The sequence below is a fragment of the Gossypium arboreum genome, unplaced genomic scaffold (assembly GCF_025698485.1).
Source record: "Gossypium arboreum isolate Shixiya-1 unplaced genomic scaffold, ASM2569848v2 Contig00301, whole genome shotgun sequence".
NCBI classification, from domain to species: domain Eukaryota; kingdom Viridiplantae; phylum Streptophyta; class Magnoliopsida; order Malvales; family Malvaceae; genus Gossypium; species Gossypium arboreum.
This window is the reverse complement of record NW_026440417.1, coordinates 17,501-30,000: the sequence shown is the minus strand read 5'-3', so window position 1 is coordinate 30,000 and position 12,500 is coordinate 17,501. Positions and strand designations below refer to the sequence as shown.

The following is a 12,500-nucleotide window of genomic DNA, read 5'->3' as shown; positions in this document are numbered from 1 at the left end:
TAACCAGTCATCCATAATATCAAATAAATCATTTTCATCTTTGGTAATTTACCAAGGGCTATAGTCATAGCAATCCTCCTATTCAACTACTTCAACCATTTTCGAGCACCTTATGTTATGGGGGCTGGGGATCTGATTTTATGTATGATTTGATTTCGTGCACTGCCCCTTATAATTAATTGGTTTCGAATATAAAAAATATTTTCTTGTATTGGTCCATAACCTGACTTAGGTAAATCCATGAACTCAATTCGTTTATTCTTTTCTATTTTACTAGTCGTCTGAACCATGAATTGTCTTATGGCTCATCAATCAGATAGATGAATTTTTGAACGAACTCTTCAATTCAAGGAAGAAGCGATCCTTCTTCTCGCTACTGGTTGATCCTCAGATCTACCTCCCCCTCCATCAACTAATCTTATTCTTGGATCTTGTTCGTGAAATTGATAAAATCAATATTTTTATGTATTTTTTCTATGTGTATTAAATTACTATAGTCTGATATATTTCCTTCATTTTATTTCTTTTATTTATTGTTTTCATATTTCCTTCAGATGAATATAAAACAAAAAACTCCAGAGGCTATTTTTCATTTCACGGGTCGAGAATCCACTTCGAATCTTTTCATTTACTTTATGTATATCAGAAAGATTCGAAGTTCCTATTTTCAATCTAATACAATATTTAATAATATTAAATTAAATAATAGGAGACTCAAATGAAAGTTTCTTTTTCGCACTCACTTCCATCACATTGGCAGAACAAAAGTGTCATATGTATCGATATGGAAATATTTGATATGTGAAGACATGATTTGATTTAGGTTTCTATTCATTATAGAATAGATAGAATATATAGATAGAAATGGATCTTGTTGTGTTCTGGAATCAAAGAAAGATAAGATGTTGAAAAGGCTCTTAGGTTGTAACTTGAAATAAATGTTTCTTTATCTCGAATAGAATATTAATTTATTCCTAGGAACAAGAAGATTGAATCGGAAATATCGACGGATTTTGTGGAGTCCAAATAAATATGAAATAAAAAGAAATCGACTGTTCCAATTTCATCTCTATCGAATTTTAATATCAGAATAGTGGATATAGTCACGATTCAATGGGTTAGATCCACTTACTTTTTCTTTTGTTGATTTCTAATCTTTACAATTTTTACAATGGATTTGATTGAATAATCTAATTCAAAATCAAAACAAAATAGAAATATATATTTGTCGCTTCAAGAGACGGCTTATCATTATTCATTATAATTTCAACTTTTTTAGAATTACTCTACTCTAACTCATTAGAATAATAACTTATTAGAGTTAAATTATACAATTTCTAATTCAATTATTATATATATACAGTTGGGTTTTTATTACCAATAAAAACAACATCCCTAGTATTCAATATGAATACTACCATTTCATAGGAGTTTTATGAAAAAAAAAAGTCAAAAGCCCCTTATCGGATTTGAACCGATGACTTACGCCTTACCATGGCGTTTCTACCACTGAGTTAAAAGGGCGGTTCGATTCAATTACTGAATGAATTAGTAGACGGATAAGATCTATTTATATATATATAAGTATATGCAGACTCATAGTGGCTAGTAGCTCAGGAATGAGAATTCTAATTTACTTAACGTGTAGAGGGTAAAATGGTTTTATTGGTATTGGGTTTGATAAATATCAATGCAATGAATTGTTTCAAGGCCAATCATAATTGGCTTATCAGAACAGAACGAAATTCATTTATTTGATTAATACAGGTACCTTAGCAATCGACATAGATCCAATCTATTTTATCGAAACATGATGAAGGGATTTGCTTTGTCCACTGAACCCAATTTTTAGTTTTAGAAAAACACACACACATAATTTTCGATAACTTGCTGCCTCTTCCAAAAATTCCTGATTTACTTTTTGTTAATTTACCGGCTTAGTGTGAGATAGAAACATGCCTGTCTCTGTCGTAATAATGAGTGAATCAATGAATGAAAGTGGAAAAATGAAGGTTAACTCCCTTTTTATGTTTATGTTAAACCAATCACTGATCTTATACTTTGTATTATTAATATAATCTAGTTTCTTTTTATAATATCTATTTATTTCTATTTTTATAATATCTATTTATTTCTAATAAATATTTATATAATAGATTGAATTTATCTAATTTATTTCTATATCGAATAGAGTGGCGATGAATGATTTACTGAGTATAAATCGTGAATCTAAAATGGAAAATCATAAAAGATGGAAAAGCTCTCGGCTCTAGTCATTCCATTATATTGACATTTAAAAACTGCTCATACTATGAGCATAGTATGGTCGCGGTCAGGCAAGTATGCCCCATCGTCTAGCGGTTCAGGACACTCTCTTCAAGGAGGCAGGGATTCGACTTCCCTGGGGTAGGGTACTACGAAAGGAAGTTGATCATGGATTATCAATAAACCTAGAATTGATTCTTCCTGGTCGATGCCCGAGCGGTTAATGGGGACGGACTGTAAATTCGTTATATATGTCTACGCTGGTTCAAATCCAGCTCGGCCCAATAATTCGCTGATCCGCCATAACCTAAAATGCCCATTTTTGTATTTTGTTTTCCTGAAAAGCCAAACAAAAATTAGGAAGAATAAAAAAGTCCAATTTTGTGATATATCCATCCCTACCGCTATTTGTTTTTATTTTGTTCTATTTATTTAGTTGTTCCATAAATTATGACCTTGATAACGCTCTAGATTCATATCAGATCATTAAATAGAAAGTTTAATGAAAAGAAAAGAGTAAAGTAAACAAAAAGAAGACTCTTTTTTGTTTTCATTTTCAAATTGATTATTGATCGATTTATTTGGCATAACGAAAGGATTCCTAGTAACTAGTAATCCGCGTCTCCACTCAAAGTGCATACCTGTATGGATATCAATATATTACTCGCGCCTTTGTTTGTTACAACCCGGCTTCGAATCTAAAATCTAAATAGAAATGGCTTGAATGAAATCATAAGACTATCTCTGTTGTACACTTTTCTTTATTTCTGGGATTGTAGTTCAATTGGTCAGAGCACTGCCCTGTCAAGGCGGAAGCTGTGGTTCGAGCCCCGTCAGTCCTGACGGATAAAATTTTAAAATACATCAATAGATCCTCCGTTTTCTGTCAAAGGATACAAATGACAGAATTTCATTCCCAACGATATCTTTATCTTTTTTTTATTTATTTTTCCTTTCTTTGTTGGGGTTTATTTGGAAACTATTTGTAAACGGTGAAAGTGGAAAAGCAGTCAGATGATACATCATCAGATGATTGTACAAGGAAGGCGGTAGATTATCGAAAAGAAAGGGTGGAAAAGAATATATATAAATAAAGGAATTCTTTTGATTGGACCAGGCATCACTTTTGTATTCGGTGGATAAAAGATCTTCCTATGTTATACTATTCAATTCTCGACGGTGAATCGATTTGATAGCCTAGATATTGTTATTCATGATATTGATCCGATTCGATGTCATTGAAATGTAAGTCATTGCATTGAATTTACAAGCGACAAATTTATCATCTCTATGGGATTAAATCCCGAGTTATTGCGAAGTAAAAAAAACAATGAAATTATGGAAGTAAATATTCTCGCATTTATTGCTACAGCGCTGTTCATTCTAGTTCCTACCGCTTTTTTACTTATAATATACGTAAAAACTGTCAGTCAAAGTGATTAATTTGAATGAAACTTGACTTTTTATCAAGGAGTTAAGAAAAAAAGGATTCAAATCTCACGTCTTAAATAAAATGAATGGACTAGAATCAGCAGTATCCTATAAAACTCGATAGTATGGTAGAAAAAAAATATGAATCTTTCTACCATACTATCTATATCTATTATTGTAATGAAAGATACAAGCTTAATATAGATGAATCCACAATATGTATCTTCATACATGTCGATATCAATTAAAGATATGTACTGTACATAGTATCTCAATTTTATTTTTCGCTTGATCTATTTTATTTGTGTTGATTTCAATTAATCTGAAATAATTGAAAGGCAAGTCTTACGATTTTATAATTCTTTCATTTCATGGATTTGATTTTTTGGTGGATACCGAGATTCCTATTAAAATAATCAGAAATGAAGGAAAATGGAATGGAATAGGTATATATTAATTAATTAATAAAAAAAAAAAAACCAAGTAATCTTTTTTTGAACATTCCAAAGAAGTAATTCGTTGAGCAACTGACAGATGATCCAAAGAGTTCTATGGTAACTTCTTCGTATTTCGTTTCGAAAAAAGGTATACCCTGCCGATTTTGAATTTAACTTCTTTGATCCATGATATGAAATGAGTCAATAAAGCATTTCATAAATGAAATTCAAATAAAACAGGGGTAAGTGTCTAATATGTGACTACACTAAGGCAAGATCTTATTAAAATGAAATTAAATAAAAAAGACTTTTTTTTCTTTGAACAGTAAAGAGGAGGGAAATAAAACAAGCAAATACAGAAAACAAAGGGGTTCCTTGTCCTCATTGTCCGTTCATAACTCTGGTAAGAGCTGGTTCATCAAAATAGAAAATTTAGGAAGAATTTTTTTATTGCTATCATCCGATCCTTTACTTTGAAATACGAACATGGGGATTATTGAAATGTTTATTTGATTTTGATTGAAAAGGTGTTATTCATAGAATACATTACTCCACTAGAATCCAAGAATTTCGAAATGAAGACTAATAAAATAGTTAAATAAAAAAGGCTTTGCAAAACGATCTAGAAAATAATTGATACGGTTTGATTCTCAACCCCAATTAGGAGTACCCTAGAGCCCACTTCTTCCCCATACTACGAGTGAAAGGGAAATGTAAAGACTACCACAAAGCAGCAAGCAAGACTTACTATATCCATGTGTATTATGTCCCCATCTCTATGAATATGAAACAAATATGAAGGAATTCAATTTTTCCATTATTGTTCACTAATAATAGTGTAATTACTGGCGCAGAGTCAAAAGAAAAGGAATTGTGACACGCCACCGTTGATGAATCACTTGATAAATCCGCTTATAACAAGCTCTTATATGATTTCGAGTAAAATCGAGAACCATTACACAAGCAAATGCGCAGTAACACTTTGGAAGTATCAAAAGAATGTTACTCACATGTATCAATAAGACTTATTCTTTCTTTGGTGTCCCTCATTGTAAAGCCAATTATCTATCCAATCTAATATTAATTGGATGCCTGAACACTCAGAGACTTTCATCCGTCTGTATACAAAGTATCTTCCAACCCTTCTACAACCATTCATTAGTTAATTAGACACCCTGTTATCCAATCTAATTCAAGACTCCTCTAGTAGCCACTCCATTAGTAAGGGGGCCTATATCAAGATTTACTGATTCCTTCCACTACTTTAGTTTTTCCTTGAATCCTAGACGTTAGGAGACGTTAGGATTTCGAGTTTTTTGTTGATCAGGCGACACCCGGATTTGAACTGGGAATAAGGGATTTGCAGTCCCCGCCTTACTGCTCGGCCATGTCGCCAAAGGTTACAAAAAAAAAGGAGAGTATCTTTTCTTTTCATTTTTAGATCGGATCCATACCTTCAATTATAGTATCTCAAGACACACAATATCTAAAAATCCTTTCTTTTCTATTGAAAAGAAAATGGATTCTCAGTTACAAAAGTAAAATTCAGGACAAATAAATTGGAACCATTAACTATTGACTGCAAATTTATGGACGATTCTTCTTCACTTGTCTTTTCTAATGGTATAAGAAAATAAACTGATACATAACTAAATTGATTTTTTTTTCAATAAAAAAAAACTTTCTTAATTTCAAGTATATTATAATAATATAACAGCAATTATCAGTCTATGTAAACCCCAGAGCATAAGTTGTTACACAGTTATAGTTATCTAATGAGGTATTTTATCTATCTATATGATGTCCATAGGGAATCAGCAAGAAATTATCGTGTTTCAATTTTTCATTGAATAGATTAAAATAAAAGAAAAAATAGAATTTTTGATAGAGCACGCCATGTCTTGTCTCCATTAGAGCGTTATAATGGAATAAAAGAAAGACATATATAAATAGAAATGCTATATCTGCACCTGTTTAATAAATAGAAGCCCCTTTTCGTACGCACTTCAATCATATTCTAAATATTCTACTAAAAATAAAAACTAAAAAGTGGGTAAAAACATCTATCTTCTGCGAATCGTTTTTTGAACAATGGAGTCCATGAAAAAATTAAGCGCTAGAAAAATCAACTCTCTCCCTATATATATATTTTATGATTATTTTGTCTTTATCTCAACGAACAGATCAAATCAGGAATTCCTTTCATTTTTCTGGTATTCAATCGGATTGGAATATGTAATATCATAATAATGGTAGAAATTGAATTATTTTTTTTATATTCTATACAAAACAAAACTCCATGCGCTAAATGGCATTTATCAATTCTTTTCTGTATCTGTTTGTTATAAATATAAATTAAAATTTGAGTATAATTTTTCTTCTTCCGTTCATACGCATTTCATATTTCATACATTCCACATATATTATATGGTATATGGAGTTAGATAAAATTTCATGATTCAGTAAACAGAATAGAAATTCAATTCCATCATTATTAGATCGATCTGTAGGATCTGATGAATGAAAAGAATGGGATTTTTGAGAAATGGGAACCAAAACGCCTCGGGAATCAGAAAATGGGAATCAATAATTGAATATGATCAATAATTAAACCATAGAGAAACCAATCAAGGAATATAACCACATCCATCAAACTTTATCAAACATCCCCAACAGACCATTGAACTGATTCACCACATCAAAATATTATCAGAGAGAGAATGCTTTCGTCTTTCCTGGACCGATAAGGAAAAAAAATTAACAAAAGAAATGCCATTTTGGAGTTTTATCAATAATTTCTGTAGGCGGGGATCCGGTATTTTCTGAATCCTTGTGTAAGGAATTACAAAAGAAATTCTTTCAGCAAAGATGTGAATTAGGAAGGATTGGTCGACGAAATATGAACCAGAGATTGAATCTTAATATACCTCAGAACAATACATTTTTTACCGCGAGATATATTGGCAGCTGCGGATCGTTTGATTGGAATGAAATTTGGAATGGGTACACTTGACGATATGAATCATTTGAAAATAAGCGTATTCGTTCTGTAGCGGATCTCTTACAAGATCAATTCGGATTGGCTCTGGTTCGTTTAGAAAATGTAGTTAGAGGAACTATATATGGAGCAATTAGGCATAAATTGATACCGACTCTCAGAATTTGGTAACTTGACTCCATTAACAACCACTTATGAATCCTTTTCGGATTACACCCATTGTCTCAAGTTTTGATCGAACAAATCCATTGACACAAATAGTGCATGGAGAGAAAATTGAGTTATTTGGGCCCCGGAGGATTGACCGCGAACTGCTAATTTTCGGATACGAGATATCCATCCTAGTCACTATGGACGCATTTGCCCAATTGACACGTCTGAAGGATCAATGTTGACTTATCGGATCCTTAGCAACCATGCCAGGATTGGTCATTGGGGGTCTCTAGAAAGTCCATTTTATAAAATCTTTGAGAGATCAAAAAGCACAGATGCTTTATTTATTCCTCAAGTCGAGATGAATATTATATGGTAGCGGCAGGAAATTCTTTTGGCCTTGAATCAGGTATTCAGGAAGAACAGGTTGTTCCGGCTCGATACCGCCAAGAATTCCTGACTATTGCATGGGAACAAGTTCATCTTCGAAGTATTTTTCCTTTCAATATTTTTCTATTGAGCTTCCTCATTCCTTTTATCGAGCATAATGACGCGAATCGGGCTTTAATGAGTTCTAATATGCAACGCCAAGCAGTTCCGCTTTCGTTCCGAGAAGTGCATTGTTGAATGGGTTGGAACGCCAAGTGGTTCTAGATTCAGGAGTTCCTGCTATAGCCGATCACGAGGGAAAGATCATTTCCACCGATACTGACAAGATTATTTTATCGGGCAATGGAGATGCTCTAGGCATTCCATTAGTTATGTATCAACGTTCCAACAAAAATACTTGTATGCATCAAACTGCCCGGTTCGGGGGTAAATGCATTTAAAAGGGTAAATTTTAGCGGACGGTGCCACGGTTGGTGGCGAACCTGCTTTGGGCAAAAACGTACTAGTAGCTTATATGCCAAGGGAAACAATTTTGAGGATGCGGTACTCATTAGCGAGCGTCTAGTATATGAAGATATTTATACTTTTTCACATACGAAAATATGAAATTCAGACTCATGACAAGCCAAGGTCCTGAAAGAATCACTAACGAAATACTGCACCTAGAAGCCCATTTACTCCGCAATTTAGACAAAATGGAATTGTGATGTTGGATCTGGGTGGAGACAGGCGATTTTAGTAGGTAAATTAACGCCTCAGGCGAAAGAATCATCGTATGCTCCAGAAGATAGATTATTACGGGCCATATTGGGATTCAGGTATCCACTTCAAAGGAAACCTGTCTAAAATTACCTATAGGTGGAGGGTCGAGTCATCGATGAGATGGGTCCAGAAAAAGGGGTTCTAGTTATAATCCGGAAACGATTCGTGTCTATATTTCACAGAAACGCGAAATCAAAGTAGGCGATAAAGTAGCCGGAAGGCATGGAAATAAAGGGATCATTTCAAAATTTTACCTAGACAGGATATGCCTTATTTGCAAGACGGAAGACCTGTTGATATGGTCTTCAACCCATTAGGAGTAACCTTCACGAATGAATGTAGGACAGCTATTTGAATGCTCGCTTGTTAGCAGGAGTCTACTAGATAGACATTATCGAATAGCACCATTTGATGAGAGATATGAACAGAGGCTTCGAGAAAACTAGTGTTTTCCGAATTATATCTGCCAGTAAGCAAACAGCGAATCCATGGGTATTTGAACCCGAATATCCAGGAAAAGCCGAATATTTGATGGAAGAACGGGAGGCCCTTTGAGCAACCTGTTATAATAGGAAAACTTATATCTTGAAATTAATTCATCAAGTTGATGATAAAATACATGGGCGTTCCAGTGGACATTATGCACTTGTTACACAACAACCACTTAGAGGAAGGTCCAAGCAAGGAGGACAACGGGTAGGAGAAATGGAGGTTTGGGCCTAGAGGGATTTGGTGTTGCTCATATTTTACAAGAAATGCTTACTTATAAATCTGATCATATTAGAGCTCGCCAAGAAGTACTTGGGACTACGATCATTGAGGAACAATACCTAAACCCGAAGATGCTCCAGAATCTTTCGATTGCTCGTCCGAGAATTACGATCTTTGGCTCTGGAACTGAATCATTTCTTGTATCTGAGAAGAACTTCCAGATTAATAGGAAGGAAGCTTAATCGGAATGAATCAGAATTTTTCTTCTATGATCGACCGATATAAACATCAACACCTGAATTGACTCAGCTTTCTCAACAAATAAGTGCTTGGGCCAAGAAAATCCTACCTAATGGAGAAACCGTTGAGAGGTGACAAACCCTATACTTTTCATTACAAAACCAATAAACCGGAAAAGGATGGATTATTTTGTGAAAGAATTTTTGACCTATAAAAGTGGAATTTGCGTGTGGAAATTATCGAGTAATTGGAAATCAAAAGGAGGGCCCTAAATTTGTGAACAATGTGAGTTGAATTTGTTGATTCTCGGATACGAAGATATCAAATGGGATACATAAGGCTGGTATGTCCAGTAACTCATGTATGGTATTTGAAACGTCTTCCTAGTTATATCGCCAATCTTTAGACAAAACTCTTAAAGAATTAGAGGGTCTAGTATACTGCGATGTGATTTGATCGAAATTATTATTTTACAGATTAGAATGAGAAACTGTCATCCCATTCAATCGAATTGGGATGCCCTGGATCTGACATGTCTCTTGGGAAGAGTAACATGAAGCTCAGAATTATGGGCGTATTCAATACTCCCAAATAAAAGGGAATTGGTCTATGGTCGAGTCAGTAAAAATAAATAACTAGGAATTTTGAGTTGTACCGTGAAAAAAGACTTCTTTTGTGGAATTAACTGTCTCATTTCTTTTAGTTCTTTAGAAAGAAATGAAATTATGTTCAAGGAAACAAATATGTCATGGTTGCAGGAGTCATACATCGCATATAGGCTTAGGCTTTAAGTTAAGGGCATCGTGTAATCGTCGAGGTACCGCAGGACCTAAGAGATCGAATGGAAGGGTAATAGACAAGTAAATCCTTATGACACTCCTTTAATTTAAGAGGATTCAGCATTCGAGGGAAGTAGACTACTAAGAATTTCACATTTCATTTATGTCCTAATTTTGAATTGAATAAAGAATTAAGAAAATCTAAATCAATAAAAGAAGAATCAATCAATGAAATGTTTCTTGAACTTGAGTAAAGAGTAGACCTTTTGGGGGTTCTAGAATTTGAAAGCGAGAACCTTTACTTTATCTTTATTGGTGTAACTATTGAGCCGGATGAGAGGAAACTCATGTCCGATTTTGAGGGGGATCCTGCAGGCCCTATCCTAATTTTTCTTTTGCTAGGCCCATCGCTAAAAAACCTACTTTCTTACGATTACGAGGTTCATTCGAATATGAAATTCAATCCTGGAAATACAGTATCCTACTTTTTTACTACCCAAGGTTTCGATACATTTCGAAGTCGCGAAATTTCTACCGAGCAGGTGCTATTCGAGAACAATTAGCTGATCTAGATTTGCGAATTTTATCGATTATTCGGTGGTAGAATGGAAAGAATTAGAGAAGAAGGCCTCACGGGTAATGAATGGGAAGATCGAAAATTGGAAGAAGAAAGGATTTTTGGTTAGACGCATGGAATTGGCTAAGCATTTTATTCGAACAAATATAGAACCAGAATGGATGGTTTTATGTCTATTACCGTTTCCTCCCGAGTTGAGACCGATCATTCAGATAGATGGGGTAAACTAATGAGTTCGATATTAATGAACTCTATAGAAGAGTTATCTATCGAAATAATACTCACCGATCTATTAACAACAAGTAGATCTACGCCAGGGAATTAGTAATGTGTCAGAAAATTGGTACAAGAAGCCGTGGATACACTTCTTGATAATGGAATCCGCGGACAACCAATGAGGGACGGTCATAATAAGGTTTACAAGTCGTTTTCAGATGTAATTGAAGGCAAGAGGAAGATTTCGCGAGACTTTGCTTGGCAAACGAGTCGATTATTCGGGACGTTCTGTCATTGTTGTTGGCCCCTCACTTTCATTACATCGCTGTGGATTGCCTCGCGAAATAGCAATAGAGCTTTTCCAGACATTTGTAATTCGCGGTCTAATTAGACAACATCTTGCTCCGAACATAGGAGTTGCTAAGAGTAAAATTCGGAAAAATATTGTATGGGAAATACTGCAAGAAGTTATGCGGGGACATCCTGTATTGTTGAATAGAGCGCCTACTCTGCATAGATTATACAGGCATTCCAACCTATTTTAGTGGAAGGACGCGCTATTTGTTTACATCCATTAGTTTGTAAGGGATTCAATGCAGACTTTGATGGGGATCAAATGGCAGTTCATGTACTTTTATCTTTAGAGGCGCAAGGAGGCTCGTTTACTTATGTTTTCTCATATGAATCTTTGTCTCCAGCTATTGGGGATCCCATTTCCGCACCCTATCAAGATATGCTTATTGGGCTCATGTATTAACGAGTGGGAATCGTCGAGGTATTTGTGCGAATAGGTATAATCCATGGAATCGAAAAAGCTATCAAAATGAAAGAATTGACGATAATAACTATAAGTCTACAAGAGCTTTTTTGTAATTCCTATGATGCGATTGGAGCTTATAGGCAGAAAAGAATCAATTTAGATAGTCCTTTGTGGCTCCGGTGGCGACTAGAGCAATGCGTTATTGCTTCAAGAGAAGCTCCCATCGAAGTTCACTATGAATCTTCGTACCTATCATGAGATTTATGGACATTATCTAATAGTAAGAAGTTTAAAAAAAATTCTTTTGTATATACATTCGAACCACTGTTGGTCATATTTCTCTTACCGAGAAATCGAAGAAGCTATACAAGGGTTTTTCGGGCCTACTCATATGATACCCAATCATATGGTATCTAAGCTAAAAAATTCTATGACACCAATATGAATTCGGGTCTCTGGTTCAACTAGGACCCCAGTTCCTGACCCGACTTTCTACCAAAATCAAGATCGAGAAAAGGAAGTTTTCCAATCATTGACTCAAACCCATTGGCGAAGTCCACTCAGCGGAATAAGGTATTTATGGCAGAACGGGCCAATCTGGTATTTCACAATAAAGTGATAGATGGAATTAGACTTGACCCTATTAACTAGTCATTTTTTCTTTAGGGGTGTATTATATTCCAATTCCAGTCAACTATTTACAGTCAACTATAACGAATCTTTTATCCTTTATCTTAAATACATTGCCCTGGCGGATAGCGGAATCGAACCCGCCTTCCTT

General features: G+C 34.6%; 3 pseudogenes; 2 read left to right on the top strand and 1 right to left on the bottom strand.

Annotated features, from left to right (window-relative positions):
* Positions 1–80, bottom strand: part of LOC128288835 (photosystem II D2 protein-like) — a 1,048-nt pseudogene extending 968 nt beyond the window's left edge.
* A 2,262-nt stretch (positions 81–2,342) lies between these two features.
* On the top strand, positions 2,343–9,389 carry LOC128288830 (DNA-directed RNA polymerase subunit beta-like; annotated as a pseudogene).
* Positions 9,390–9,415: 26 nt separating this feature from the next.
* On the top strand, positions 9,416–12,281 carry LOC128288834 (DNA-directed RNA polymerase subunit beta'-like; annotated as a pseudogene).
* Positions 12,282–12,500: the final 219 nt, after the last annotated feature.